This window comes from Pseudonaja textilis, chromosome 3, assembly GCF_049901715.1.
Source record: "Pseudonaja textilis isolate UNSWEBS1 chromosome 3, rPseTex1.2, whole genome shotgun sequence".
NCBI classification, from domain to species: Eukaryota; Metazoa; Chordata; class Lepidosauria; order Squamata; family Elapidae; genus Pseudonaja; species Pseudonaja textilis.
Genome location: NC_141992.1, coordinates 7,438,812 through 7,466,262, shown reverse-complemented (window position 1 = coordinate 7,466,262; position 27,451 = coordinate 7,438,812). Strand labels below are relative to the sequence as shown.

The 27,451-nt window shown below is 45.3% G+C and overlaps 1 protein-coding gene and 3 non-coding genes across 6 annotated transcripts in view; 1 reads left to right on the top strand and 3 right to left on the bottom strand.

Annotated features, from left to right (window-relative positions):
• The window catches only part of LOC113434286 (peroxidasin homolog), a 99,390-nt gene that overhangs the window by 51,010 nt on the left and 20,929 nt on the right, over positions 1-27,451 (bottom strand). The window lies entirely within an intron of this gene.
• Positions 3,300-3,414, bottom strand: LOC113434566 (U5 spliceosomal RNA). Its single transcript, XR_003373818.1, has one exon. It is a non-coding gene; the product is annotated as a U5 spliceosomal RNA (small nuclear RNA).
• LOC148126002 (U5 spliceosomal RNA) lies at positions 9,548-9,662 on the top strand. The gene has a single exon (XR_015743375.1). It is a non-coding gene; the product is annotated as a U5 spliceosomal RNA (small nuclear RNA).
• LOC113434565 (U5 spliceosomal RNA) lies at positions 20,024-20,138 on the bottom strand. The gene has a single exon (XR_003373817.1). It is a non-coding gene; the product is annotated as a U5 spliceosomal RNA (small nuclear RNA).

Sequence of the window (27,451 nt, the reverse complement as noted above, 5' to 3'; positions counted from 1 at the left end):
AGCCACTCTCCTTAAATTGAATTAGCAGGCTAGATATGCATGACTCTGTCTGCTTCAGATGTCAATCCAGGTTAATCCTAGGACCTAGCCAAACTCAATCCTGTGAAAATATAACTGTGAGAAGTGAATCATGCTGTTGGAACACAACTGTAAGACTGAGATTTAAATAATAATAAAAAACCTTCCACTTTGATCCTTTTTTGTCCCACTGCCAACCATAAAATCTCATGGCTAGGCAGATTTTTTGCCTGACACAACAGGTGCTGCAAAGTTTTTATTTATCAACAATTCTGTGACATGAATACCACACAAGTATAAACCTGTAAAAAGTACTCGAAGGGATTGTTGGGAGAAATATCCTTCTGGGTTCAGTTCCAGGTGTGGGGAAAAGACACTGGAATCATGGAAGTTGCTTGGAAAGGTTTTAATGGTGATTCGGACTTCATGACTTGGAGATCCTGGGTGAAACGGGCGATCGCATGCTTCAAAGACATTGGGTGAAGGAAAAAAGGGCCGAGATGCAGAGAGTGCCTGAGTTTCATAACCTCTCCTGGGCCCCACCATAGTGTTTCCTGTTCTTCTGTAAGAAATCCAGATGGATCTTGACAGTCTAGAACACTGGGCTAACAAAATGAAATTCAACGTAGAGAAAAGTAAAGTCCTACACTTAGGCAAGAAAAACCAAAAGTACACATATAGACTGGGTGAAACCAGGCTCAATAGCAGTAACTGTGAGAGGGATCTTGGAGCCTTAGTGGACAACCAGCTAAATATGAGCCACCAGTGTGCAGCTGCTGCCAAAAAAGCTAATGCAATCCTAAGTTGCATTAACAGAGGGATACCATCTATCACTCTATAAAGCCTATCACTCTATAAAGCCTTAGTAAGACCACACCTGGAGTACTGCATCCTGTTTTGGTCACCACATGTTTCTCTTAATATAGTATGTTTATTTTAATATTATTCATTGGGTGGTATCCAAGTCTGTGCATAAGGAACCTCAAGAAAGTATTGGACAAAGAGTTACGTCCAGGTTTCTTTATGAATTTCCCTCATGCAATTTCCATGTGTTTTATTTTTGCAAGTTTTTGACATTCCAATCATTTATTCTTCACAATGGATCGAGCAGAAATTGGCAACCATACCCTTCTGGTACTTTTGCCGTTTTTTTTTCTTTAAATGCCCCTCCCTCCTTGAGTAGTTCCGATCCATCAAAATTCACTCATCCCCACAACATCCCATTTTTCTTGCTAGTCATTTGTGTTTGGATAATTCTTGAAGTAGAAGTTCAAGAGAGCCCATCCATGGAGGCTGGCTGGCTGGCTGGCCTTTGGATGACGTTGCCCCGAGGCCCTTTGTAAAGGACCTGTTTCATAATTTGATAAAAGCAAATGGGGGCCTGTGATTTTCCATGAAATGGGCACCGCTCAGTGCTGAGAAAAGAACATTTAGGCAAGGAAAACCAAGTGCAGGGGTCCAGAATTAGGTGGTAATTAGCTGGCTCAACCGCAGCAACTGTGAGTGGGATTTAACAGGAGAAGCACTTTATGAGCCAGCCGTGTGCTGCAGCTGCCAAGAAAGCCAATGCGCTCTCAGGCTGCATCAACAGATGATCCCATGAAGCGCTTGTACCACGTTATAATGCCTCAGGAGGACCATACTTGGAATACTGCATCCATGGTTGCCATGATGTAAAAAGGATTAATGTAGTAATTAGAGAGCAATTAGGACTGCAGAAAAAACAATTACTACCCACCTGCCTTCCATCGAGGACCTTTATACTGCACGAGTCAAAAAGAGGGCTGTGAAAATATTTACAGACCCCTCACATCCCGGACATAAACTGTTTCAACTCCTTCCCTCAAAACGACACTATAGAGCACTGCACACCAGAACAACTAACTAGACACAAGGAGAGTTTTTTTTCTGGAACACCATCACTCTGCTAAACAAATAATTCCCTCAACACTGTTCAACTATTTACAAAGTCTGCACTACTATTACTGTTAATCTTCCCATCACTCCTTATCACCCGTCCCCTCCCACTTGTGACTGTATGACTAACTTTGTCGCTTGTATCCTTACAATTTTTATTGATTAGGATTAGGAAACCCTAATCCTAGTATGATTTGATTGCTTATTTGTACCCTATGATTATCATTAAGTGTTGTACATTATGATTCTTGATGAAGACATAATTGGAATAAAAATGAAACGGGAAGATATGAAAGTACTATGAAAATTGTTATAAAAACTAAATTAAATTAACAAAAGAATTCGGTTCTATGATGTTGACACTCTAGTGCGGAGAAGAGCAAGAAAGATTAGAGAGTCTGCAGGATAAATTGTATGATGAATGGTTAAAAGAGGTTATGTCTAGCCTAACAAATATTTTTTTTATCATGGCTTGTGGGTGCACATTATGATAAAAAAAAATATTTGCACCCATTAAGAAACGTGGAAGCACTGCATAAAAAAGGAAAGTTTACAGCCCATTCAGAAAAACGATTCCTTTATTTTTAGAAACAGGTAAAAGTAGCCCTACTGAAGCAGGGCCTCAAAAATAGGAAAACCCACTGAGAAATAGTTAACTGCCAAAAGAAAACATTCTTCCTCTGCCATCCAGATTAACAGATCAACAGATTAACAGAGGTGGAAGGGACCTTGAAGGTCACCTAGGCAAACCTCCCTTCCCCCCCCAAGCAGGAGACCCTACACCATTTCTGACAGATGGTAGTCCGGTCTCTTCTTGAAAGCCTCAAGTGATGAAGCTCCCACAACTTCTGTTCCATGGGTTGCTTGTTCTCCCTGTCAGAAAATTTCTCCTCCTTGTTCAATTTCCATCCATTATTCCTTGTCTGCCTACAGGTCCCTTGGAAACTAGCTTGACCCCTTACTCTCTGTGGCAGCCCCTCAAATATTGGGGCACTGCTATCCTGTCTCCCCTGGTCCTTCTCTTCCCTAGACTAGCCATGCCCAGTTCCCGTAACCGTTCTTCATACGTTGTAGTCTCCAACCTTGGCAACTTTAAGGCTTGTGGACTTCAACTCCCAGAATTCCTCAGACATTTTTGCTGTCTTTCCCTCGTTTAACTTTGCTGTCTGAGGAATTCTGGAAGTTGAAGTCCACAAACCTTAAAGTTGCCAAGGTTGGAGACCCCTGCAATCATCCTGGTCGCTCTTCTCTGTACTTTCTCGAGACCCTCAACTTCATTTACATACTCACGCATGACATTGACACGAAACTTTAGATCCCGTTTATTAACTTCTTTCTCTCTTTTTTTGGAACCAGGTAAAGGTAGCCCTACCGAAGCAGGGCCTCAAAAAATTAATCGAAACTCATAAATGTTCCTCTCCACGGAAATCTTTAGTAAAAGGCGAAAGATTTATACGATCTGAAGAGAAACCAGAGTATACCATTAAACACTATCGGCAACAAGGCCCTACCGTAGCAATAGACACTGAGGTTACGGCGCCAAAGGCGCGACCATGCAAATACACGTGTACCCTGGGTGAACAGGAACCCTTTTTCGAATATTCCCGCCGGTTCCAGAACTGAGTCTTTCGCACGAGCGAAATGTTGCTTCCACCATAGGAGAGTCGCGGGTCCTTTCTCCTCGCAAAGCATCACGGTTGAAGCCAATGCAAATGAAGCTACTCCTTTCCCCGCCTCCCCGCCCAGTTCTTTTTCCGTTGGCTGCGATGCTACCGATGAGAACCTGGACGCTCCAATCGGAGCCACGCCTAAAGTTACAATCGGGATGCCAAACGGATGTCAGCTACATGAGGTCTTTTTCTTTTTTCAGAAGTGGGTGTAATTTTCCCTCCGTATCGTTATCAAAGGTTTCGACGCCTCGTTTAGCTGACGGTCAGTTTTTGCACCCTTTAGGCGGGACGCCGATCAGAGCGCCGATTTTTCTGCGGGAACAAAGCGTTAAACCTAATCCAAATTGAGCGGGGAGGCGGCGAAAGGAATAGCCTCATTTGCATTGGCTTCAACCGTGATGCTTTGCGAGGAGAAAGGATCAGCGATTCTCCCATTGGTGGATGCAATGTTTCGCATAGTGCGAAAGTCTAACTTCTGGAACTGGCGAAAATGTTCGAGAAAGCCTGCCTGGTCACCCACGAACACGTGTTTGTGCGCGATGGCGCGCGGGACGCCGTAACCTCAGTGTCCATGGCCGCCGTAGGGCTCGGTGTCTGTGAGAAACAAGGTTATACGCGCTTTTCTCTTTACGTCGATTGGAGAATCCAGGAATGGGTTAATTTAATTTTTGGAGGCCCTGACATGAGAGGGCTGTTTTCGGTTGGTTCAAAAAACAACAACAACAACAACAACAAACAACAACCGGGCATGTGAATGGATTGCTGAGTTTTCCTTTTTCTGCGTGTTATTGCTCACTTTCCTTTTAATATTTGGGTGGTTGGGGAAGGTGAACGTGCGTTTATTCTTATGGCTTGTCTCGGTTTATCGGGCGACGCCGCGTCGTGCCCAGAAGGTTGAGGGGCCGCTGCTTAGGGCAAGAGTTTCGAACCATTCCCACTTTAACGTTGGAGGACTTCAACTCCCAGAATTCCCCAAAAAAGGAAAGCAGGCTGGAGAATTCTGGGGGTTGAAGTCTGTCAGACTTAAAAGAGGTTGGAGACCCCCTGATCTACGGGACAATCTATGGATTGTCCTGCATCTTTGCATTTGGCTGGATCCAAAATGGGGTGGGGGCTATGTTTCTCAATGGTTCAATACCTCTCAGTTCGTTTTCCTATTGGTTCAAGAAATATTTGTTGGTATATAGCAGGGGTCTCCAACCATGGTCACTTTTTAAAACTTGACTTCAACTCCCAGAATCTCTCAGCCAGCTTTGCTAGCTGAGGAATTCTGGGAGTTGAAGTCCACAAGTCTTTTAAGTTGCCAAGGTTGAAGAGCCCTGCTATATAGGACCATAGGGCTGCAAGGGACCTTGAAGATCTTCCAGTCCAGAGGTCTCCAACCCTTTCTAGCTCTGTCGACTAGTGGGGGGAGGTGGGGAGGGTAGGAGAAGGGATGGTTGAGGGCACAAACCTGCTGCTTACACAAATGGAGCTTCACGGGTTTGCCTGCAGCTTGTAAAGTCTGGTTCCCAAGGGGCCCGGGGGTTGGGGGACCCCTGTTCTAGTCCCAAGGCAGGAGGGGCCATGCCATCCCAGACATATGGATGCCTAATCTTTTCTTGAAAATCTGCAGCAATGGAGCACCCCAACTTCTGAAGACAAGAGGTGCCACTGGTTAATTGTTCTCATTGGCAGCAAATTTCTCCTTAATTCCAGGTTGCTTCTCTCCTTGATCAGTTCCCATCCGTTGCTTCTTGTCCTGCCCTCAGGTTCTTTGGGAAATAGGCTGACCCACCCTTCTTTGTGGCATCCCTTCCAATACTGGAAAACAGCATGTCATTCCTGATCCTTTTCTTTATTAGGCTGGAGTCATAGCAAAGTCCTGCAATTTATCCTGCAGATCCCTTCATGGTCTTTCTTGCGCTTCTCTACACTCTTTCGGTGTCCCCAATTCGGGTCTGAGCCTGGTGCCCAGGCCAATGGGGGATGCCAGACAGGAGGTGCAGGATTTTCAAATTGCTTCTTATTGGAGTATTCCCAAGGAAAAGGGCTCCGGGCCAAAATGCCAAGAACAAAGGTTTAACCTTTATAAAGGGGAAGGTGGGATAATAAGAAATATCATCTAATATCCAAAACTGGAGACAATATTCTCTATTTGCTCCAGGCCATCTCTATTCCTAACTTGTATCTGAGGTTTGCAAATTGCCTAACTCTTTACTACCCAATGGGAAATTCAGATTCACTTCACAACTGTGTTAACTAATTTAAGAACTGCAGTGATTCACTTAATAACTGTGGCCAGAAAGGTTGTAAAATGGGGCAAAACTCGCTTAATTGACTTGCTTAGCGACTGAAACGTTGGGCTCAATCGTAGTCGTAAATCAAGGACTACCCGTAGAGGTAGTAAGTAGCCTCCAAGGCAGGAGACGAACTTCCTGTATTTGACTGCTTTTCTCTTCAATCCACTTTTATTTCCCCAAGGAGCGTTTTCTTTGGGCCTCATCTCTTCCGGGTTCCAGACTCCATGTTTGCGAACTGGCACTGGGTTTCTCCCAAGATCGGGCCCCTTGTTTATCTTGGAGACAGGACTGAATTCAAGGTTCTTTCCTGCTGTGCAATCGGAGTATTAAACGGAGCCCGATCAAGATAAAAGCATTGCTGAGGGAGAGGCGAGGAAGAAACATCCCTGAGGCCTTTTAGCAAAAGACTGAGCTCCCTTGACCATCCCGCCAGATGTTCAGGACAGACGGTGCAAAGCAGCAGAAGAAACAGCAGATCACAGACTCGGCTCATGCAACGAGATCCCCAAAGCCGATTACAAAACGACACCTAACACAGAGGCCCAAATGAGTCACTCGAACATCTGTCAAAAATGGTCCTGCGCCAGCCCTGAAAACGGGTGGGAACGCTAAGAGGTGAAAGTGTGTGGAAAACGAGCAGGTTAAAAGGGTTTCAAACCCAGGTAGGTCCTCGGCTTACGACCACAACTGAGCCCAAAATGTATGTTGCCAAGCGAGACATCGGTTGGGTGGATTTTGCCCCGTTTTCATGACTTTCCTTGCCACGTTGTTAAGCGAATCGCTGCGACGTTAAGCAAGTAACACCGTTGTAAAATGGAATCCGTCTTCCCCATTGATTTTGTTTGTCAGGAGGTCGCAAAAAGGGATCACGTCATGTGACCCTGGGAGGCGGCGGCCCCCGCCATAAATGTGAACCACTTGAATTTGGATCCCGTGGCCACCGGATTGCTGCAATGGCCACGAAGGGTGAGGAACCGTCACAAGTCACTTGCACACCCTTGGCTCACCAGGCAGCATCCTGAACTGCTTCTGGGCAGAGGAAAGTGAGAGTAATTGCAGGGGGCAATATTAGGAGATGGTGCAGCTGGTCCTCGACTTACAACGCTTCATTTAGAGGCCGTTCAAAGTTACAGCGGCACTGAGCAAAGTGGCTTAGGATTGGGTTGCACACTTAAATACCACTGCAGCGTCCCTATGGTTCAGGTGAAGAGAAACCAGGCGGTTAGCAACTGACTCGTACCTATGACGGTGGCAACGTCCCTGGGGGAGACTATGGGATCCCCTTTTGCAACCTTCTGGCAAGCCCAGTCAACGGAGAAGCCCAGGTTAACTTAACAACCACATTCCTTACTTAAACAACCGCCATGATTCCCTGAACACACGTGGCCCTAAAAGGCCGTAAAATGCGGCAAACTTCACTTAACAGCTCAGCCAAAAGAAATCGGGGGCTCCGCTCCGGTCGTAAATGGAGGATTACCGGTAGCCAAATGCAAAAGGCCACTGTGTGTGCCAGGATCCCTTCAATCTCATCCACCCACCACATCCCAGGTCCCTGGGCAGAACTCGGGAGGCAGGCAGAGAAAAGCGCCAAGTCCAGCTGACTGCGGGATCCGCCATCATAACGCCATTAGACTGACACGCCACTCCACCCTCAGCAAAGGGTCTGAATTCTGGGGGGAGGGAGGGAGGGAGGGAGTAAAGAGGTCGGAGGAACCTTTTGGGGGGGGGCACCTCCAAGCTTTGGTCTGCATCAGACAGGCAGGAAGACTCCACCAAAACCAAGACCAGAGGAGCAGCTGAGCTTAGAGAGAGACTCCGCCTGCATTCAGTCCCACCAGGAACCTGGAAATACCCCTCCCTCCCTCCCGTTCCTCCTCTTTCCTTCTCCTTCCATCTTTTCTCCTCCTTTCCTTCCTTCCTTCCCTCCTCCCTCCCTTCATTCTTTCTTCCTTCTTTCCTTTTCCTTCTTCCTTTCCCTCCACCCTCCTTTCCATTTCTTCCTCTTTTCTCCTTCTATCCTCTTCTTCCTCCCGCCCTCCCCTTTTTCTTTCCTCCCGCTTCCTTTCTCCCTTCCTTCCTTTTCTCCTTCCATCCTCTCCTCTTCTTTCCTCCCTCCTTTCCTTCCTCCCTCCCTCCATTCTTCTTCCTTCCTTCCATCCTCTTCTTTCCTCCCTCCCTTTTTCTTTCTTCTCTCTCCCTCCCTCCCTTCCATTCTTTCTCCTTCCCTCCCTTTTCTCCCTTCCTTCCATCTTTTCTCATTCCTTCCTTCCCTCCTCCCTCCCTCCCTCCCTTCCTTTCATTCTTTCTTCCTTTCCCTCCACCCTTCTTTCCATTTCTTCCTCTTTTCTTCTTCTACCTCTTCCTCCTGCCCTCCCCTTTTTCTTTCCTCCCCTTTCCTTCCTCTTCCTTTCTCCCTTCCTTCCTTCTTCTATTCTCCTTCCTTCCTTTTCTCCTTCCATCCTCTCTTCTTCTTTCCTCCCTCCCTCCTTTCCTTCCTTCCTCCCTCCCTCCCTCCTTCCCACTTGGGAGGGGACAACCCCCAAGGGCTAACGGGGAGGCGGCAGGGCAGCAGAGGCCAAGGAAAGGCAGGAGAGGATCTGATGAAAACTTCCCTGTTCGTTGGACCGCCTTACTCCGAACTTACACACCAAATCAGCAGAGCCCGTGGGAACTGCGCCGGAGGAAAAGGAATCCGGCTTACGGCAGAGGACCGGAGGGGAGAGAAACGCCGGGTCCCCCTTTCTCTCCCCCCCGAGTTCCCAGCACAATTTGGGCTTGGTGAAATCTGGACCGCTTCCCCTGTCTGCGCCCGCCCGCCCCTCTCTCGCTGGGACGGGCAGCAGGGCGATTCCAAAGAGGAGCCGAGACTCTCCGGAGAAAGCGAGTCGCTTCGTTTATCGTCCGTATTTCCTTGCTCGGGGCAAGGCTGGAGTGAAGACACGGAAACTTTGCACAACTGAAGCCTCGCCGGCCGTTTCCGTTGAGAGGCAGATCCACTTAATCCGAATCGGGTCTCCTTCGGGCTTCGAGGCTCTTTTAGTTTGAACCTGGCCTTGCAATTGAGGCGGCAAGGGGGCCTCTGAGCATGGGCTGAGTGCTGCACTTGCGCCTGAGATTTCCCCCACTACGGACGGTCCTGCCGTTTCCCCAGTTTTGCGGGAAATGAGCAACGGCGCTTTAATCCGAAGCAAGCGAGGGTTGCAATCGTTAACATCAGAGAGGGAAAGAAGAGCCTTCCAGTCCAAAACCCAGGTTTGCAAGGTTGTGAGAATAAGAGTAACAAAAACAAGCCCAACGCCCTCCCGAAACCACGTTGACGCAACGTCACTCTGCACCCTGCACGTGACTCGGCGTGACTCCGGTTTGAATACGATCAAACTGACCTGGGCGGGGAGATAATCAGCTTTATTTGCATTCATGGCGACCGTGAGGCTTTGCGAGGATCGACCACGCCCCCTCCCCGCCTCCCGTGCCTGCCCCGTGACTTTTTTTGCAATTTTTTCCCTACGTGCGAAAGGCACGGTTCTTTAAATCGATGGGAAAAGTAGTAGAGATATTTGTCTCTACGGGATGACACGTGTTTTGATACATTCTCTTCGGACGCCGTAACCTTGGTCGCCCTGGCCACTGTAGCGGTTTGCGTCAGGGAAGATAAACATTATACTCGGGTTTCTCTTCAGATCGTATAAATCTTTCGCCTTTTACTAAAGATTTCCGTGGAGAGAAACATTTATGAGTTTCGATTAATTTTTTGAGGCCCTGCTTCGGTAGGGCTACCTTTACCTGGTTCTAAAAATAGAAAAAGTGGTTTATAAATATCTAAAATTCCGTGTCAGCGTTCTGCGTGAACTTGAAAATAGAGTCCACAAAAAGTACGGAGAAGAACAACCAAGATGAGTAGGAAACTGGAGGATAAAGCATACAGTGAATAGTTGCTGGAACTGGGAAGAGAAGGACCAGGGGAGACAGGAGAGCATCTTCCAATATTTGAGGGGCTGCCACAGGGAGAAGAAGGGGGTCAAGCTATTTTCTAAAGCCCCTGAAGGCCAGACAAGGAACAATGGATGGAAACTGAACAAGGAGAGAGATTCAACCTGGAAATAAGGAGAAACTTTCTGACAGCGAGAACAATCAACCCATGGAACAGAAGTTATCTTTGGAAGTTGTGGGAGCTTCATAAGAAGAGACTGGACTGCCATCTGTTAGAAAGGGCGTAGGGTCTCTTGCTTAGGGGGGAGGGAGGTTTGCCTAGATGACCTTCAAGGTCCCTTTCAACTCTGTTGATCTGTAAATCTAGATGGCAGAGGAAGAATGTTTTCTTTTAGTTTATTCTCATGGCTTGGGGTCCCCAACCCCCCATCTAGGAGTCAACACCAAAACATGTGGAATGCAGGCAGCACAGAAAAACCACACCCTCCTCTGGTCCACAAAGTGCCTGGTGCCCAAAAGGTTGAGGATCACTGCTGTAAGCTGACCTATGGTGTTAGGTATAACATTGGTCACCTAACTAGTTTGGGTAAGATAAAATAATATATATAAGCTATGATTCTTAGTTTAAAGTGTGTGTTACTTTAAATGCAAAGCATGTATTTTGGGTGTGGTGTGAAAACACCATAAGAGGGAGCAAGAGATGCTGATGAGAAGCTGACGATTCCCTCACGCTTTGCTGGCAATTACTGGAGTTGCAGAAAGGAAGAGAGGAGTTTCTGAGTTTGTTGCATATCTCTCTCTACTGCGAAGAGATAAATTACCGGACTGTTATTTTGTAAGTGTACCAACCTCTCATTTCTGACATTGGAATTTTGCAACTGGATAATCCCTGGACGGACTGAACTAAGTGTATGATATATGGACTGTTTTGACTATGCTTTAACTCTTGCTGGAATAAAACTACTTTAATTGGCACTGTATCTGCTTTTACTGAGTGTAAGCTACACAACACTTATCTCACATATTTTTGCCTGCCTGCCTGACTGCCCTGCAGATCTTGCTAGGGGTATATCCCTAACACTGGTTATGGGCCCAGCTGCACAGTCAGACTAACCAGGATATAACAGGCTTATATAAAGTGAGAGTTAGTGTAGTTACACAATACTGTAAACAGACAGCTGTGTTTAATTATAGTTTAATATCCAGAGTAAGATGGCAGAAGTCAATTTACCAAGTTTGTCTCTAATATCCAAACTGGATGGAACAAACTATGTTTCATGGTCTATGAAATGCAGCCTACTTCTACGCAGAGAAGGTTTGTGGAATATAATACAAAACCCACCAGAGGTAGATGCTTGGGATCCAGAGGATGAAGATGATGCCCAGAAGTTACAAGAATGGAAACTGAAAAATGAGCAAGCTCTCTGTATAATAGGTCTGACACTCAGTGACCAGCAGCTTGTCCATATTCGTGGAGAAGAAACAGCTGCTAAGTGCTGGGAGAATTTAAAGAAGATTTATGTTCGAGACAGTGTAGGAGCTCATATCAATCTTACACGGAAGCTGTTCAGAACACATCTTCAAAAGAATGGAGACATGTTGGCTCATATAAACACTATGAAGAGAATTTTTCAAGAGCTGCATGAAAAAGAGCTTATCTTCACTGAACTGCACCAGGTTTATATAATTTTGTCTTCTTTGGATCAGAGTTATGATGATTACGTAACTTCATTGGAAGTGCTGCCGAAGGACAACCTCACATTAACTGACATTACTGGCAGATTAATTGAAGAAGCCAGGAGAAGGCTTGAAAGGGATCAACTCAGAAGGGAACAGCCACAAGAAGAGGAATTATCTTCGTCAGCCTACACAATTAGAAAATGTTTTAATTGTGGAAGAAAAGGACATTTGGCCCGATTCTGCAAGAAAGCAAAAAGCCAAAATGCCAGCCAGAATGCTAAAAGGCATCAAAAGGATAAAAGATGCTTAGAGTTAGCCATGTATAGCAACCAAACTGTGAACAATAATAATTTTTGGGTTGTAGATAGTGGAGCATCGCACTGTATAACAAAAGATAAGACAAGATTTATTAAGATGTCCACGAGTTCACAGCAGATATCATTAGCAAATGGTTGGAAACTGAAAGCAAAAGCTCAAGGTACTGCATATTGTTCTTGCATAAAAGAAAATGTAAAAATGTTATATGTACCACAACTTAAGTTTAATTTGCTTTCAGTTAGAGTTTTGATTAAACTAGGTTATGTAGTTACCTTTAGGGGAGAAAACTGCATAATAGAAAAGGAAGGTAAAAAAGTGACTGCAACTTTAAAAGGTGAATTGTATGTGTTAAATGATGATCAATTAGAGGTGGCTAACACTGTGTATAATAACGTTAAACCTCATGATGAATGCATACATTTGTTACACAGACGTTTGGGGCATATAAATTTTAAAATGCTCAAGCAAACAGTTGACCTGTCTAAAGGTATAAAACTGAAGCCTTGCAGTAAGTATTTGCACTGCAATGCTTGCAGTCAAGAAAAAAGCAAGGTAATACCAGCAAATAGAGTTAATGGATTTAAAACTAAGGAGCCTCTAGAGGTCGTATTTGCTGATATTATAGGTCCTAAAAAACCAAGTGTGGGAGGTGCTCGTTATATATTAAGTATAATGGATCATTATTCTAGATATGGTTTCTGTTATTTAATGAAGAGTAAAACGGAAACATATCAAAATTTCTTTAATTGGTTGAAGTTTGCAGAGAGGAAAACTAAAAGAAAACTAGTAACTCTTATAACTGATAATGGTACGGAATTTATAAATAATAAATTCCAAAATAGACTGAAGATGGCAGGTGTAGAACATAAAAAGTCTGCACCATATAGGCCACAACATAATTCCTTTATAGAAAGGCAAGGCCAAACACTGCAGGAAATGGCTCGTACTATGTTGTCAGATTCAGGATTACCTGAGAATTTGTGGGGAGAAGCAACAATGTGTGGTAATCATATATTGAATAATGTTGTTAACTCAACAACAGGTGAATTACCATTCACACGGTGGCATGGTAGAAAACCTGACTTAAGCTATATGCACACATTTGGAGCACCAGCATGGGTGCATATTCCCACACAACTGAGACATAAGGGACAGCATAGGGCTAAAAGATTATATTTTGTAGGTTACAAATCAAACCATAGATCTTACAGGTTCTGGGAAGAGGGCACAACTAAAATTTATTGTAGTGCTAGTGCTAAATTCCTGGAACATGTGGGATGGCAAAAATTGGAAGAAGATTCGAATAAAAGTGTAGTCATAGAAACCTACAAGGGCCCAAACCACCATACTAGTAAAAGTCCAATTAAAGATAAAGTAAAGGAAGTGAAAATAGAACCAATTAAAGAAGAAATAAGTGAAGAAGAAATAGATGACCAGGAACAGGTTATAGATAAAAGTCCACCTGTGAGTCCTGTTCTACCTAGAAGGTCAACACGAGTGAGTAGACCACCTGATAGGTATCAGGCAAGTATGGTTTGCCAGATTAGCAAAATTCCAACCACTGTGGAGGAACTAAAATTGTATCCTGCGAAGGATCAGGAGAACTGGCATACAGCAATGAAAAAGGAACTGAATTCACTAAGACAGATGGGAGTCTATGAGAATGCTAGATTACCTCCAGGTGAAAAGTCCATTGGATGCAAATGGATATTTAAATTAAAAACAGGTACAAATGGGACTGTTACCCATAAGGCTAGGTTGGTAGCTCAAGGATTTAATCAAACTGCATGTGATTATGATGAAGTGTTTGCACCAAGTCTAAAGGCAACAACCTTGAGAGCAGCTTTAGTGTGGGCAGCTAAGAAAAACTATATCATAAATCATTTAGATGTAGAAACTGCCCATCTGCATGCACCATTGCAGCACACTATATACCTAAAGAAACCTGTAGGGATTAAGGATGATAAAAATAATAATGACTGTTGGAAACTTAAAAAGAGCCTCTATGGATTAAAACAATCTGGTTATGAATGGAACCAATATATTGTTAAGGAGTTAAACAATATAGGGTTTAAAGCAGGTTTAGCTGATCCATGTTTATTTAAAAGAGAGAAAAATGGAATAGAGTCATTATTGTTGTTTACAGATGATATTGCCTTAATTACAAAAACTAATAATGAAGCTACTGAAATAATATTATTAGGTAAGAGGATAAAAGTAAAGCAATTAGGAGAGATTAAACAGTATCTCGGATTGACAATAAATAAAACCAATAGTGGCTATAAGATATCTCAAGAGGATAAGATTTATCAATTACTAAAAACATATAAGATGGAACTTTGTAAACCAGCAAAAACTCCAATGAGTCAGGAATTTTGCCGGACTGATGCTCAGAGTTCAAAATTTGATAAGACTATCTATCAGTCGTTAATTGGTAGTCTATCGTACATTAGTAATTGGTCAAGGCCAGATATTGCCTATAGCATTAATCAATTGGCTCGTTTCAACACTCAACCCGATGAACGACACTGGCAAGCAGCAAAACGTATCTTAAGATATCTTAAAAGGACAATGCACTATGCATTGTATTTGGAGCCAAAAGATGATTTGATTTTAAGTGCATATGCTGATGCAAGTTTTGCAACAGATATAAACACTAGGAAATCAACTTCAGGAATGGCTATACTATTAGGAAAAGCATTAATTGGTTGGAGGTCAATTAGACAGCAACACATAAGTATGTCCACAATGGAAGCAGAATTTTCATGTTTATCTTTATTATGTACTGATTTAATTCTGTATAAACAGTTGTTGTTGGATATGGGATTAACTGTTAATGATTCTATTGTTGTGTATGAGGACAATCAAGCAGCCATACAGTTGGCTACAAATATTGCTGTAAAAACGAGATCTAAGCATACAGATCTTAGATATCTGAATGTAAGACCATCTGTAAAAGATGGTTTAATAAGATTGGAGTATTGTATGACTGAGCAAAATATTGCTGATCAGTTTACAAAAGCCCAAGGTACAGTGAAACACAAAGAGAGTTGTGATGACTATGGGTTAAGATTGTAAATAGCTATATATATTATTATATTACCCAAAAGGGGAGAATGTTAGGTATAACATTGGTCACCTAACTAGTTTGGGTAAGATAAAATAATATATATAAGCTATGATTCTTAGTTTAAAGTGTGTGTTACTTTAAATGCAAAGCATGTATTTTGGGTGTGGTGTGAAACCACCATAAGAGGGAGCAAGAGACGCTGACGATTCCCTGACGCTTTGCTGGCAATTACTGGAGTTGCAGAAAGGAAGAGAGGAGTTTCTGAGTTTGTTGCATATCTCTTTTTACTGCGAAGAGATAAATTACCGGACTGTTATTTTGTAAGTGTACCGACCTCTCATTTCTGACATTGGAATTTTGCAACTTGATAATCCCTGGACGGACTGAAATAAGTGTATGATATATGGACTGTTTTGACTATGCTTTAACTCTTGCTGGAATAAAACTACTTTAATTGGCACTGTATCTGCTTTTACTGAGTGTAAGCTACACAACACTTATCTCACATATTTTTGCCTGCCTGCCTGACTGCCCTGCAGATCTTGCTAGGGGTATATCCCTAACATATGGTATAACAATCTATGGATTGTCCTGCATCTTGGCGTTTGGCTGGATCCTAAAGGGGGAGGAAGGGAGGGAGGGGTCGGTTTATCAATGGAACATGTGCTTACCTACGTCTCAATCGGTTTTCCTATAGGTTCAAAGAATAATAATTGATATTTGTTGGTCTCCAACCTTGGCCACTTTAAGACTTGTGGACTTCAACTCCCAGAATAACTTCAGCCAGCTTTGCTTTGCTTAACTTTGCTGGCTGGGGAAATCTCGACCATAGGGGGTCTTGCAAGGGACCTTGGGGAAGATCTTCTAGTCCACCGATCTCCAACACTTTCTGGCAGCAGTAGGGGTGGGGGCGTGGGAGATGGGGTGGTTGCAGGCACACGCCTGCTGCTTACACAAATGGAGCTCCACAGGTTTGCCTGCAACTTGTGAAGTCTGGTTCCCAATGACCCAGGGTTGGGGGGGACCCCTGTTCTCGTTCCAAGGCAGGAAAGGCCATACCAACCCAGACACAGATCTCCAATATTTTCTGGAAAATCTGCAGCAACGGAGCACCCCAACTTCCGAAGACAAAGAAGTTCCACTGGTTAATTGTTCTCACTGGCAGCAAATTTCTCCTTAATTCCAGGTTGCTTCTCTCCTTGATCAGTTTCCATCCATTGGTTCTTGTCCTGCCTTCAGGTGCTTTGGGAAATAGGCTGACCCATCCTTCTTTGTGGCATCCCTTCCAATACTGGAAAACAGCATGTCATTCCTGATCCTTTTCTTTATTAGGCTGGAGACATAGCAAAGTCCTGCAATTTATCCTGCAGATCCCTTCATGGTCTTTCTTGCGCTTCTCTGCACTCTTTTAGTGTCCCCAATTCGGGTCTGAGCCTGGTGCCCAGGCCAATGGGGGATGCCAGACAGGAGGTGCAGGATTTTCAAATGGCTTCTTATTGGAGTATTCCCAAGGAAAAGGGCTCCGGGCCAAAATGTCAAGAACAAAGGTTTAACCTTTATAAAGGGGAAGGCGGGATAAGAAATATCATCTACTATCCAAAACTGGAGACAATATTCTCTATTTGCTCCAGGCCATCTCTCTTCCTAACTTCTAGCTGAGGTCTGCAAGTTGCCTAACTCTTTACTCCCAGAATTGTGACAAGCTTTACAAATGCATATTTCCTCTGAATAAACATTCTTTGTTCTTGCTAGACAGACTCCCCAGTTACAGGCTCCCTGGTTTATTTTCCAGGGTGTGTCATGACCTGGCTTTCTTTTAGTAGGCTTTCTAGGGTCTCGGCATCCTTTGTACATCGTGGCAACCAAAACTGGAGGCAAATATTCTACGTGTGGCCTTCCCAAGGCATTATAAAGTGGTACCTCTCAACCCTTCATGTGATCCTCTGTTGATGCAGCCTTTAGGACCGCATGGGCTTTTTTGGCAGCTTGCAGCACACTGCTGGCTCCACCAGGAATGCAAGGCATCCCACAAACACGTGTCCCTGGGTGAACAAGAAACCTTTTTCCGAACATTCCCGCCGGTTCCATAAGGGACTTTCGCGCTAAGCGAAACGCTGCATCCATCACGGGAGAGTCGCAGATCCTTTCTCCTCGCAAAGCATCACGGTTGAAGCCAATGCAAATGAGGCTTACTCCTCGCCCCGCCTCCCCTGCCCAGTTCGTTTCCCATTGGCTGCGATGCTAGCGATGAGAAACCTGGACGCTCCAATCGGAGTCTCGCCTAAAGTTACAATCAGGAGGCCGAACGGATGTCAGCTACATGAGGTTTTTTTTTTTTTTCAGAAGCGGGTGTAACTTTTCCTAATCAAAGGCTTGGAAGCCTCTTTTAGCTGACGGTCAGTTTTTGCACCCTTTAGGCGGGACTCCGATCTGAGCGCCGATCTTTCCTCGCCAACAAAGCGTTAAATCTAATCCAAATTGAGCGGGGGGCGGGGGGGGAAAAAGGAGTAGGCTCATTTGCATTTGCTTCAACCATGATGCTTTGCGAGGGGAAAGGATCCGCAGCTCTTCCGTGATGGATGCACCGTTTTGCTTCGTGCGAAAGACCCGGTTTTGGAACCGGCGGGAATGTTCGAGGAAACCAATTCCTGTTCACCCGCGGACACGTGTTTGTCCGTGGTCGCGCGCGGGACGCCCTAACCTCAGTGTCCATCGTCGCTGTAGGCCTCCGTGTCGGTGGCAGAGCAGAGCAACGCTCTTCTCCTTGTACGTGGACGACAGGTCAGACGATTGGGTAACTCGTCTTAATTTTTGGAAGCCCTGATTTGAGAGGGCTGCCTTTGCATCGTTTTAAAAATAGATCTTCATAGGGCTGGGGATAATGTAAAGGAATCCAATTATTCCCCCAACCGTTGGTGTGTTCCGTGGGATTGTTTGGATTCTTGTTCACGCATGGACACGTGTTTGTGGGATCCCTCTTTCATTCACGGTGTAGAAAGCCAATGTAATCCTAAAGCTGTATCAACAAATTATCCCGTGAAGAAGTAGGTATGCCTTCACTTTATAATGCATTGTATGCCATAGGTAGAATATTTATTGAATTTATATTGCTGCCTATTTGCCCATGGCAACTGGAGGCAGATTACAGAATGTAAAACCATATTTAAAATAAAAACAAAAAGCTAATAAGAATCAAATAAAATTAATAAAATACAATAGAACAAAATCTGGGGGAAATCATCCCCAAGGGGGGAATCATCCCCAATTTCCCCTGCCCCAACGACAGCAAAAGATCACACGAGCCATTTGATGGGCTCCATCCTGCTCTGGGTTCTGGTTGCCAGGATGTAAAAAGGATGCCGAGACCCTAGAAAGCCTACTAAAATAAAGCCACACACCCTGGAAAGTAAATCAGGGAGCCTGTAATTGTGTGGGGGGGGGTGTCTGTTTAGCAAGAACAAAGAATGCTTATTCAGAGGAAATATGCATTTGTAAAGCTTGTTACAATTCTGGGTAGTAAAGAGTTTGGGTACTTGCAGACCTCAGCTAGGAGTTAGGCAGAGAGATGACCTGGAGCAAATAGAGACACAACAGAACTAATTGTGGAATTATTGCCTCCAGTTTGGGGTATTAGATGAAGGATGAAGCTTGTTCTTAGCAATTTGGCCCAGAGCCCTTTTCCTTGGGAATACTCCAAATAAAGAGCAATTGGTTCTGCATCCCAACAGGACAAAGACTTCAGAGAGTAATTAGGACTGCAGAAAAAAAACAATGGCTACCAACCTGCCTTCAATCAAGGACCTGTATAACACACGAGTCAAAAAGAGGGCCGTGAAAATACAGACCCCTCACATCCCAGACAAACTGTTTCAACTTTCCCTCAAAACTACGCTATAGAGCCCTGCACATCAGAACTAGACACAAGTTTTTTTCCCCAAGCACCATCACTCTGCTAAACGAATAATTCCAACGCTGTCCAACTATTTAGTAAGTCTGCACTATTACTGCTAATCTTCTCATCACTCCCTATCACCCACCCCCTCCCACTTGTGATTGTAGGACTGTAACCGTTGCAGCCCTATGATCCTCCATAGCAGGGATCTCTGACCAACCTTGGCCACTTTTAAGACTTGTAACTCCCAGAATTCCTCAGCCAACTTTGCTTTGCTTAGCTTAGCTTTGCTGGCTGAGGAATTCTGGCAGTTAAAAGTTGCCAAGGTTGGAGGCCCCTGCTATATACCAACCAACAAATATCAATTATTATGCCTTGAACCTATAGGACAATCTTACTGAGAGGTAGTTAAGCACGGGTTCCATTGAGAAACCTAACCCTCCCAACCCCCTTTTGGATCGAGCCAAATGAAAAGATGCAGGACAACCCTGAGATTATTGTCCCGTAGGTCAGCTACAGCAGCGGCCCTCAAATCTTTTGGGCACCAAGCACATGGGATCGTGGACCAGAGGAAGGTGCAGTTTTTTGTGTGCTTCTTGCATCCTGCATGTTTCTACAACCCAGTGTCTGCCCATGGGGGGGGGGCGGTGTTGGGAACCCAGAAGCCATGAGAATAAACGCAGAGAGAAAACATTCTCCTTCCCCAGACATACAGATCAACCTGAAGGGACCATGTAGGTCATCTAGTAGTCCAACAACCCACCCACCCCCCCACACACACACCATTTCTGACAAATGGCAGTCCAATCTCTTCTTGAAACACTCCCACAACCTCTGCTGTTCCATTGGTTGATTGTTGTCACTATCAGAAAGTTTCTCTTTATTTCCAGGTTGAAGCCATTGTTTCTTCCTTGTCTGGCCTACCAGGTGCTTTAGGAAATAGCCTGACCCCTTCTTCCTCTCTGTGGCAGCCCCTCAAATATTGGAGGACTGCTATCCTGCCTCCCCTGGTCCTTTTCTTCCCTAGACTAGCCAGGCCCAGTTCTTGTAACCATTCTTCGTAGGTTTTAGTCTCCAACCCCCTAATTATCCTAGTTGCTCTTCTCTACTCCTTGTAGTCTCTTCAACTTCATTTACATGTTACAAGGTAAAGAGGACCAACCATTGACAGAGAACGACTTCAGAGGGCAAAATTCACAGCCCATTCTTTCAAATACATTCTCTATTTTTGAAACCAGGAAAAGGTAGCCCTACCGAAGCAGGGCCTCAAAAAATTAATCGAAACTCATAAATGTTCCTCTCCACGGAAATCTTTAGTAAAAGGCGAAAGATTTATACGATCTGAAGAGAAACCAGAGTATGCTTTCCTTTGGCACCGACACCCATCCCTACGGCGGCGATGGACACTTAGGTTATGGCGTCCCGTGAGATCGCGCCTAAACTCGTATCCCTGGGTGAACAAGAATCCTTTTTCGAACACTCCCGCCGGTTCCAGAAGCCGGACTTTCGCCCGGAGCAAAACGCTTCATCCCTCACGGCAGAATGGCAGCCTTTCCTGCTCGCAAAGCACCACGGTTGAAATCAATGCAAATGAAGCTCCTCCTCCTCAGGTTGGATTAGGTTTAACGCTTTGTTAGCGGAACGGGCGGGAACGTCTGCAAAAGGATTCTTGTTCACTCAGGGACACGTGTATGTGCGCGATCGCGGGGACGTCTTGCCTTTATAATAGTGGAGCTAGCAAGTGTATTGCAGCTGCTGCCAATAACTAAAAGTAAATCAGGAATGTTTTATAGATGACATGTGAAATGTTGGAAATCCCGCCGAACACCTGACACATATTACCATATGTGGTGGACATGTGATGAAGCTAAAAAATATTAGACAAACATACGTTCATGGCTGGAAGAGATGATACAAACAACCTATTGATTTAAAACCAGAAATATTCCTGTTGGGAATCCTACCTAAAACTTATAGCAAAGAAAATGTATATTTCATTATTCATGTGATAACTGCAGGGAGAATAGTATTTGCTCAAAATTGGAAAAAGAAACAGACCCCCACTGAAGAAAATGTGATTAGGAAAATATTAGAATGTGCAGAAATGAATAGATTAACACTTGGAATTAAAGAGAGTAAACTGACTATTATAAGGTATGGGAACTATTCTATCAACGATTAGAGAAAAAAATATGAAAGCTAGATATCATTAATGGATTAGTTTAGAAGGACAAAAGATATATATTTTTAACAGAAATAAATAAACTAAGAAGATAAAGAGATAGTGATATTAAGTACAATAAGTACAATAAGATAAGACTAGAGAATAATACTATGTAATGAATATGATTGTAAACATTAACTGTATTGCACAAGATATTTGTAACCAGCCGATAATACGTTTGTAATAAAAAATAAAATTAAAATTTTATTAAAAAAAGATAAAAGGAAGTAAAAGAGGAAGCGTATAAGGAACCACTCCTTTATTGGGGATGTCTTGCTAACTATGCTTTCCACCTGTTGTCTATTCCATTTGCACAACAGCATGTGAAATTCATTGTCAATCAGTGTTGCTACCTAAGCGGACTGTTTGATTTCACAGAAGTGTGATTGACTTGGAGTTAACATTGTGTTGTTTAAGTGTTCCCTTTATTTATTTTTTTGAGCAGCGTATATTTTAAATATTATTTCATTATATCAAAATCGTAAATGCTTAATCATAACGGGGGGCAGAACGGAGGGAAAGGAGGGGCCTCTCTTGTCCTTTGCGGGGAAAGAGGGAGGTGTGGGGCCTGGAGGCTGGGAAGATCTGGACAGGAGGCGGTGGGGAGACCAGCTCCCTCCCAAACAGAAGGAAAGCAGAGCCCACCCCCCCGTGGGGTCTCCGGTCATTTCATCTCCCCCCCAAGTCAGAGGAAACCTTTCCCCCCTTTACCAGGTGTGGCTTGCTGGAGTTGGGGGAGAGTAGGAGGGCCGGGCTGGAAGTGCTGAGGCAGGTGGGCTCCTAATAACCAGACAACACCCCCTCACTTCAGCCTCCACACAAGAAGAGGACTCCCTGAAGGCTAAGCTCCAGGTTTCTCCGGCTGCTTCCAAGCAGAGAAGGGTCCCTCCCTGTGTGGAAGCGGAAGCGGGGGGTGTCGAGTCCAGAAAGGCTCCAGTTCTCACCTGCACAAACAGGCTGGTGATTAGGAGGCCGTCTTCCTTGGTGCTGTTTTTGGTCTGGGCATTTAGTCGCCCCCCCATGCCAAGGGAAAGCCAGCGGACCTTCTCCTCCGCTCCCCTTTCCCCCTGCCCGCTTCCTGAGTGAACAAGAATCCTACTTCGGAACAGAGGACTCTGCTGGAAACGTGTCTTGCGGGCCTTTCCAACACGCATTTCTCCAGGGCTTGCCCCGCAATTCTTTGCGTTCCTCCAGGCTTGGCTTGCTGAGGGGCGGGGGAGGGAGAGCAGCTCTCACATCTCTGCTGCTCCCCGACTCTCACGGCCCCAGCCATGGGCACAGGAGAAGAACGTGAGCAGAGGCATAGCTCTCGCTGGGGCGAAAGAACAGAGATCGGGGAAGGCACCGGCAACAGAAAGCAGCGCTTTTCAAAGGCGGCAGCTTCTGTCTTCGCATTCCCTGGGCAGCGATGGGGTGGCGTGGGGGCCCAGCAGAGCAGAGGGATGAGAGAACTGACCACGATGAGGAGGAGGAGGAGGCCCCAGCTGGTACTTTTCCCATCCCAGGCTGTCCCTACAGCCCACGGCCATTGAGGAACAAACAACCCTTGGCCAGGAGAGGCGAGCTGGAAGGTGCGAGAGTGCCGTGCAAATGCAAGTAGCGCGGTGCTCCTGCACCATCTCCATCGCCACTCCAGCCCGCTTGTGCCGCCAGCCCGCTCTTGCCGCAACAGCAGCATCAACGCATCCTGGCTGGCGAGGGCTGCGCTGCTTTTGGCAGGTTTGTGCTGGGCTGAAGGGTGGGGGCCAGCGGGTGGGCGGGCCATGGGGGTGGCACAGCCTTGTGTTCCAACGCAGCCTGGATTAATTGCTTTGGGGTGGGGGGGATGATTTTTCTGTGGCCCACCCACTCACAGACCAGTGGACCGCGGCCCACCGGTTGGCAACCACTGGTATGTAGGACCATTGGTCTCCAACCTTTTCTGAGTCTGTGGACTGGCGGCAGCAGCAGCCGTGGTGGTGGTGGTGAAGGCTAGGACTAGGAGTCCCCCAACCCCTGGGCCTGTTGGCAACCCAGACTTCACAAGCTGCAGGCAAACCTGTGAAGCTCCATTTGTGTAAGCAGCAGGTGTGTACCCACAACCACCCGTTCTCCCACTTCCCCACCACTGCTGCTGCCAGTCCACAGAGCCCAGAAAGGGTTGGAAACCTCTGGAGTGGAAGATCTTCGCCAAGGTCCCTTGCAGCCTCACAGTCCTATATACTAACCAATAAATATCAATTATTATTCCTTGAACCAATAGGAAAATGAAGAGGTATTGAAGCATGGAGAAACATAGCTCCCACCCCATTTGGGATCCAGCCAAATGCAAAGATGCAGGACAAGCCACAGATTATCCTGTAGGTCAGGGGTCTCCAACCTTGTCCCCTTTAAGTTTGACAGACTTCAAGTCCCAGAATTCCCCAGCCTGCTTTGCCCTGCTGGTGAATTCTGGGAGTTGAAGTCCTCCAGGGTTAAAGTGGGCAAGGTTAGAAACCCTCGCCCTAGGTCACCTACAGCAGCGGCTCCTCAACCTTTTGGGCATGATGTGGTGTCGGCCTATAAATCGGAGTTGGAGACCCACAAGCCATGAGAATAAACCCACGTTCTCCTTCCTCAGCCATCCAGATATTAAAATGAAAAAGAGCAACAATTGGCTGGATACACACTTTTTCATGCACACACTTTTTCAAAGGACAGAGAGGAAAACATTCATATCCAATTTCTCCACTTTTAGAACCAGGTAAAAATTGCCTTATTGATTCAAGGCCTACAAATATTAAAACGAGACTCTACCCAGACTCTGGACTCACTTCACTACAGACGAAAAGTTGTTTCGTTTCATCACCGACACCGAGCCTTATGTGGTGATGGACACTGAGGTTACGGCATCCCGCGCGCGACCGCGCACACATTCCCGTCAATTCCAGAATGGGGACTTTCACAATAAACAAAATGGTGCATCCATCACGGGAGAGTCGCTGCTGATTATCTGTTAAATGTATCACATTGGCTGTCAGACTCCATGTGGTGAGATGTGTAAGAAAGCTAATCCTGTCTTTGTTATGTAGAGTAGACTGGCTCAGAGGAAGAGAGGGGGAAGTAGGGAGACAAACATTTACCTCCATCTAGCTTAGGGGTCTCCAACCTTGGTAACTTTATGTCTGGAAGGACTTCAGCTCTCAGCTGGCTGGGGAATTCTGGGAGTTGAAGTCCTCCAGGCTCTAAAGTTTCCAAGGTTGAAGGGCCCTGATCTAGTGCGCAATTTAAAAACAAAAGGAAAACGTAACCCTATTAAAATCATCCACATATTAATTTTCAACGTTTAATGTTGTTATTTGGCACCATTTCTCACAGAAATTGGGAGATTAGGAAAAAAAAGCAGACTTAAGTTTTGATCAACAAACCAGGAGCAAATGAACTCACAAAACAGTGAACTACAGTTAGTCCTTAACTTGTGACAGAAAAATAATCGAGGCGGAGATTTACGTCACTAAACAAGACAGCTAATCTACCAATATATCATTAACAGAACTCGCAAATTTTCATCTTATATTTATAACTGGGCAACGGCAGCCCTATCGCATCAGGGCCTCCAAAAATTAAATTAACCCATTCAATGGACACTCTTCACAGCTCAAGAAAAGGGCTGTTTTTTGTCATCACCGACACGGAGCCCTACGGCGGCCATGAACACTGAGGTTAAGGCGTCCCGCGCGTGACCGCGCACAAACACGTGTCCGTGGGTAACCAGGCAGGCTTTCTCGAACATTTTCGCCAGTTCCAGAAGTTAGACTTTCGCACTAAGCGAAACATTGCATCCACCAATGGGAGACTCGCGGATCCTTTCTCCTCGCAAAGCATCACGGTTGAAGCCGATGCAAATGAGGCTATTCCTTTCCCCGCCCCCTCCCGCTCAGTTTGGATTAAATTTAACGCTTCGGCTGGCGAGGAAAGATCGGCGCTCAGATCGGCGTCCCGCCTAAAGGGTGCAACAACTGACCTTCAGCTGAACGAGGCTTCCAAGCCTTTGGTAACGATGCGGAGGAAAAGTTACACCCACTTCTGAAAAAAAACAAAACCTCATGTAGCTGACATCCGTTTGGCATCCTGATTGTAACTTTAGGCGTGGCTGCGATCGGAACGTCCAGGCTTCTCATCGCTACCACTGCAGCCAACGGGAAACGAACTGGGCGGGGCGAGTAATAGCCTCATTTGCATTGGCTTCAACCGTGATGCTTTGCGAAGAGAAAGGACCCGCGACTCTCCCGTGATGGATGCAGCGTTTCGCTTAGCGCGAAAGTCCCGCTTATGCAACCGGCGGGAATGTTCGGAAAAAGGATTCTTGTTCACCCAGGGACACGTGTTTGTGGGATGCCTTGCATTTCTGGTGGAGCCAGCAGCGTGCTGCAGCTGCCAAAAAAGCCAGTGCGGTCCTAAAGGCTGCATCAACAGAGGATCACATGAAGGGTTGGTAGGTACCACTCGGGAAGGCCACACGTAGACTACTTATTTATGTATTGAATTTATATTGCCGCCTATTCGCCCATGGCAACTCGAGGAGGCTTATAGAATGTAAAACCATCTTTAAAATAAAATAAAAAAGCCCAATAAAAAGCTAATAAAAAGAATCAAATAAAATTAATAAAGTACAATAGAACAAAATCTGAGGGGGAATCACCACCATTTTCTCCCCCCTCCCCAACTACAGCAGATCACACGAGACATTTGATGCGGTCGATCCTGCTCTGGGTTCCCAGATTACTTGTGTCCAGTTTTGGTTTCCACAATGTAAGAACGATGGTGAGACCCTAGGAAGCCATGAGCTTCCTGGGAAAAGAAAGCCAGGTCATGACACACCGTGGAAAGTAAATCAGAGAGCCTGTAATTGGGGGGTTTGTCTAGCAAGAACAAAGAATGTTTATTCAGAGGAAATATGCATTTGTAAAGCTTGTCACAATTCTGGGTAGTAAAGAGTTCGGCCACTTGCAGACCTCAGCTTGGAGTTAGGCATAGAGATGACATAGAGGCAAATAGAGACCCAACAGAACAAATTTGTAGAATTATTGTCTCCATTTTGGATATTAGATGATATTTCTTATTTTCCCATCTTCTCCTTTATAAAAAGATAAAAGATTTCTTAATCCTTTGTTAAGAGCAATTAGAAAATCCTGCACCTCCTGTCTGGCATCCCCCATTGGCCTGGGCACCAAGCTCAGACCTGAATTGGGGACACTAAGAGTGCAGAGAAGCGCAAGAAAGACCATGAAGGGATCTGCAGGATAAATTGCACGATGAACGGTTATAATATTTGAAGGGATGCCGTAAAGAAGGATGGGTCAGCCTATTTCCCAAAGAACCTGAGGGCAGGACAGGAAGCAACGGATGGGAACTGATCAAGGAGAGAAGCAACCTGGAATTAAGGAGAAATTTGCTGCCAGTGAGAACAATTAACCAGTGCAACTTCTTTGTCTTCGGAAGTTGGGGGTGCTCAGTTGCTGCAGTTTTTCTAGAAAAGATTGGGCATCCATATGTCTGGGATGGTATGGCCCCCTCCTGTCTTGGGACTAGAACTGGGGTCCACCAGCCCACTCCCTCACCACTGCTGCTGCCAGTCCACAGAGCCCAGAAAAGGTTGGAAACCTCTGGAGTGGAAGATCTTTGCCAAGGTCCCTTGCAGCCTCGCAGTCCTATATACCAACCAACAAATATCAATTATTATTCCTTGAACCAATAGGAAAATGAAGAGGTATTGAAGCATGGAGAAACATAGCTCCCACCCCGTTTGGGATCCAGCCAAATGCAAAGATGCAGGACAAGCCACAGATTATCCCGTAGGTCAGGGGTCTCCAACCTTGTCCCCTTTAAGTCTGATAGACTTCAAGTCCCAGAATTCCCCAGCCTGCTTTGCCCTGCTGGGGAATTCTGGGAGTTGAAGTCCTCCAGGGTTAAAGTGGGCAAGGTTAGAAACCCTCGCCCTAGGTCACCTACAGCAGCGGCTCCTCAACCTTTTGGGCATGATGTGGTGTCGGCCTATAAATCGGAGTTGGAGACCCACAAGCCATGAGAATAAACCCACGTTCTCCTTCCTCAGCCATCCAGATATTAAAATGAAAAAGAGCAACAATTGGCTGGCATGCACACACTTTTTCAAAGGACAGAGAGGAAAACATTCATATCCAATTTCTCCACTTTTAGAACCAGGTAAAAGTTGCCTTATTGATTCAAGGCCTACAAAAATTAAAAATAGACCCTATCCAGATTCTGGACTCACTTCACTACAGATAAAAAGTTGTTTTGTTTCGTCACCGACACCGAGCCTTATGTGGTGATGGACACTGAGGTTACGGCATCCCGTCAATTCCAGAATGGGGACTTTCACAATAAACAAAATGGTGCATCCATCACGGGGGAGAGTCGCGGCTCTGATTATCTGTTAAATGTATCCCATTGGCTGTCAGACTCCATGTG